Source organism: Penaeus monodon, chromosome 41 (assembly GCF_015228065.2).
Source record: "Penaeus monodon isolate SGIC_2016 chromosome 41, NSTDA_Pmon_1, whole genome shotgun sequence".
Taxonomy (NCBI): Eukaryota; Metazoa; Arthropoda; class Malacostraca; order Decapoda; family Penaeidae; genus Penaeus; species Penaeus monodon.
In genome coordinates, this window is record NC_051426.1 from 6,885,594 (window position 1) to 6,890,593 (window position 5,000).

At 40.1% G+C, this 5,000-nt stretch overlaps 1 protein-coding gene across 4 annotated transcripts in view; it reads left to right on the top strand.

Moving 5' to 3' along the window:
• LOC119598264 (ankyrin-2-like) overlaps positions 1-5,000 on the top strand; it is a 40,594-nt gene that overhangs the window by 28,751 nt on the left and 6,843 nt on the right. The gene's annotated exons all lie outside the window — the stretch shown is intronic.

The following is a 5,000-nucleotide window of genomic DNA, read 5'->3' on the forward strand; positions in this document are numbered from 1 at the left end:
AACACAGTCCAGTTAACTGTTCTTATCTTTACTTACGGTTCATTTAGATCAAAAGGTAATAAATAAAAACAAAGTAACAAAGACATGGTTTCCATCAAATGCTGTACCCTTCAGCGGAAATACCGGGGCTTTCTGATATTCATTTCGTTAATAGCATCCTCATTCACTAAAACGGCCATCGTAGACCTCCTTTTGTGAATTTCCTTTGTCATTAGCTTGACCCTCTCCGATTTCCCCTTTCACATGGACTAAGAAAAAAAAGATGTACTTGCATTATATACACAGAAACACATATATTTTTTTGGTTAGTTTTTCGATTATGGCAATTTTTCCTTCCCAGACAATATTTCATATCTTTAGGTTTATTCTCGTGCAATCACAGGCGATAGTTTTGATGCGATAGTCCCAACAGCAGGGGAGGACATGGACAATATAAGGGAAATTACAGGGTAAAACAGCTGAAACAGGAAGAATATAGAACAAAAGGGCGTAAAACCTCCACAGAAAAGCTTAGAATTTGCCAATGAAACTCGGGGATAAACCCTCCACCTGGGTTGTCCTTTGGTGAATGTACACCCAAACACACTCTGGACCCAGAGTGTGTTTGGGTGTACATTCACCAAATTGTGTCGGATATTACGGTCAAGGTATGTAGAAGAAACAGTGTTTAGTAAAACATTCGAATACCTCGTATGGTGCCAGAGTAACAAGGTGCTGTACAAACGACCGTTGGCGAGCCCTGGTGAGTGTATGTCTGACAGCACTTGACCGCACGGAATCAATCACCTCAGAAGTGGACAACCACCTCCTGGCTGTCCCATTATGGAAGGGGAGGGGGACATGCTCGGGGCCCTCGCAAAGCCAACTACCACCCCGTCAACCCTCCACCCTATGGGAGGGATTGATTCCACTGAGCATAGGGACATGAACAATAAGGATTCGCCTACCGACCCCGATGCTGATGACGAAGGATTCCAACTCGTTCACAAAAAGAAGAAAATGAAGGCCGCATCACGTGGCTCCAGCAACTAGACTGACAAAGCAACCGGAGAAAAGACCAACCAACGCGAACCCATCGCTCCCCGGGACAGGTACATAAGACCGGCCTTTCACACGTTTACCGTCGATAAAATCGGGTGGATGAGGGAGGTCAGCCAAAAGCAAAAGATGCTGGGAATACCTTGTTACCAGGTTTCCGAAGGAGGCCGCCACAGAGGAAGCACTGCATCTTCCGGGTGTTTTTAAAGCTCAGAAGATTCACAAGGACAAACAGCCCTTAGATAGGATCATCATTGTATGGAGCGGAGGGGTTGTGGTCTGCTACAAGTGCCATGGTTAAGGCCATGTGCCTAAATACTGCAGGAAAGAAACAGTTTGTGCTGTCTGTACAGACGCTCACCAGACAAAGCACTGCCCTGCAAGTATAACAACGAAAAGGACAACGACAAAGAAAGCGCTGTCACAATCGTAAGTTTGTTGCAGAGTGCAAGGTGTGACAGCCTGGCACCATAACTGCCCCACAAGCTGCTACACTCAAATCTCCCCCCTGCCCCGACCGTACCCATCGACCGCGGACAGGCAATGCCCAGCCCAGCTACACCCCATCCGGTGCCGTGTGACATCACCAACACACAGGAAATCCTGCAACTGCCAGGGGGATTCCCCATCCCAGGAAACAGTACTACAGAAGTAACCAATGGTGAATAAAAACCAACGAAATGGCCGTGGGAATAAGAAGCCTCAGACAAAATCTTGCTGAATAAAAAAAAAAAAAAAAAAAAAAAAATATATATATATATATATATATAAAATATATATATAAAAAAAATATATATATATATATTAAAAAAAAAAATATATATATATATATTATATATATAATAATAGTAATAATAATAATATATAATAATAATAATTATAATTATAATAATAATAATAATAATAATAATAATAATAATAATTATAATAATAATAATAATAATAATAATAATAATAATAAATAAATAAATAAATAAATAAAATTATGGAAAGAAAAAGTGATACTGATGACAAGGAAAATATGCTTCCTAATGATGTTAGTGACGTTGAAAATACTCATGAGGTCTCTGATATCATGCACGATACCGTAGACGAATCACCTGAAAACGTTGACGACAGTGAAATAGCGCTGAGGAAGATGTGCAAGAAACGGAAGATCTGTGGGAAATCACACAGAAAATTATATCAGGTATGGTTTATATGTATAATATCAATATGAAGAAAATGCGAAGACTGAGCAAATAAACAAGATGGAACACAGATATGTATTGTTATACAAATATACAGACTAAAGGCCTTTATCAAACACAGGCCTATTGACTTATGTCAGTGACACCATGCCGTATAAGCTGGTGCAGAAGACTAATGATAATAATGTGCAATACCAGCATTTACATATTCGAACAGCCTCTTGGTTTTTCTTACTGTACGATGTATACGCAATGTGTAGAAGGTTTCAAACTGATTCACTGCCTTCAGAATCACGGCACAATATGCATAGATTTTAATGCTAGACATTATACATTTGGAGATAGTCAGTGCAATGAAAATGGCGAAGAGTTCCAACATTTTGTGAACAATAGATCTATGACAGTGTATGATACAGACAGGCAAACTCACGTGGCGGGGGGCAGGCTAGATTATGTAATAGGAAGGGATCTTGTGCATGGAAACGTCAGAAGCATGCTTGCAACAGAGCTAATCAGTGACCACTTTGCAATAGTAACGAGATACGTTTTTGATAATACTCATTCTGTCAAAACAAAATGCTTAAATTTTCTATTCCTTCTTACCTTGCATACCACTTTAAATATTTATGACTGGCATAACGATTACACAGTAACAAGTGTTGATAAATTCTCCATGGCCATGACGAAAGTGGTCATTGATTACTACAATACCTGGGTCTGTCCAATGAAAACTTTACAGAGTAACAACTCACAACACTCAAAACAACCTAAGTAGGTCGGTGACCCTACGTTATTTAGGGAAGAAAAGCGAGTTCAGGACCTTTTGATATCTACAAGCAGGACAATACCCATGACAACCTTATTCAGTTTCTTAAGGCTAACTAAATCTACGAGAATTAAAAACTCATATCAGAAATGAACATATTGAACAGTTCCTATGAAGCATTAACAATAACATCCCAATGCCTAGGGTCGATAAAAAAGTCAATTGAATCTCAGGCAAACCAACTAACACCCCGTAGTTCCATAGTCCTCTTGCACAAGCAGATATACTCCTTAGTCAGTGGGCTGGACATCCAAAATGAGTTCACTTCCCACACATATTCAGGATCAGCTTAGTCACTCTAAAATTGCACGCAAATTTGCCACTGAGATTGGATGTTCTGATGCCGACCCTTCAGACTTTGTTGAGATTACTGAGTGGGAACTGAACAAAGCACTAATCAAAGGAAAAGCTTCCGCCCTGGGTGAGGATGGACTTAACAATAGTGTCCTCCGCCTCATAACTCAGGTACGTGGTTATCCCCTTTTACACCTATACAGGTCGAGTTTGTCACAAGGTATTCTGCCTGGCCCCTGGACGTGTAGCCTAATCCCCCCTATACCGAAACCAAACACTGATAAATACCACCCAGTTTCACTAACCTCAAGTGTATGCAGAGTCTAGAAAGGATAATTTTGAACAGACTCAGGTACAGGTTACACGGTAAATATACAGAGCACACAACATTGCTTTGCAGAGTACTTTTCAATCTCTAACCCAGGGAAGCACACTGTTTTTCTTAACCATAGGTCAGCTTTTGACATTGCAAACAGAGAAGTTATCCTGGAACAATTAGTAAGCTTTGGCATCCGGGCTAAATTATTGAGCTGGATTAGATCTGCAAGTGTCTTGTTCAGGGGAGTGAGAAGTTCCACTTCACAATCTTTTGAACTTGGAATGCCACAGGGAGGAGTTCTCAGCCTTATGCTGTTTAATGTCCTCATCATAAGCTGGTGGCAGACATTCCACTTGTGGATGGTGAATCCATTATATGCTATGCTGATGAGATATGTGTCAGAGCATCATCACAAGAGAGGATGCAAATAACTCTCGACAAACTCACAACATGGACTCCTGAGTGTGGATTAGTTATCTCCGCTGAGAAAACAATGGCTCTCAACCCATGTATCACACCCCCACCCACTTTTCACATAGGTGACCAGGATCTTGACATGTGTCATAAACATAAATACATCGGGGTGAATGTAAATGATGCAGACCTGACACTTTCTCTAAAGAAGAGACTCTGGGAGAGATTGAAACCGTTTAAAGTTCTTTTCAGAAGAGAACGTGGCATCAATATTAAGCTTGCTAGACTGTTTTACTTGATTTTGTAATGTCAGTTGTAGACTATCATACACTGCACTTGTTGCATTTTAGTGAATCAGAAATAAATAGCTTGAAAGAAGTGCAAATTGAAGCTATGAGTATTATCCTTGGCGCCCTGAGAACAACATGGATAGTGAAAATGAGATCCACTTCTGATAGAATAATATTGATTTCCATCATATTCGGGGTCAAAACTCTGAGGGAACCCGTGTATCTTTCAGATTTCCAAAAACAATTGCAACATAAAATCACGCAAGCAGATGTGAGTAATTACACACGCACACCCTCTGATACACAAAATCTCCATGAACATTACAAAGCTCAATGTCCCAATTAGTAAAATACCAAAAGGTCGATCCATTACTCCATGGAAAAAATCAGCACTGATTGTACCTTATATAACTGCGTGTTAAAACAAATTGCATTAACAACGATAAAGAAACACACAGAATCTATAGGCGATGATGTACACTAACGGATCCATGCAGTCTGGATACAAAGCTGGTTGTGCTTGCACTGTATACAAAAATGGCTTACTACAACATCAAGTTAATATGAGAATACAAAATTGGGCCAGCACTACACAAACGGAACGGCACTTGATGGGCTCAGATATCGAA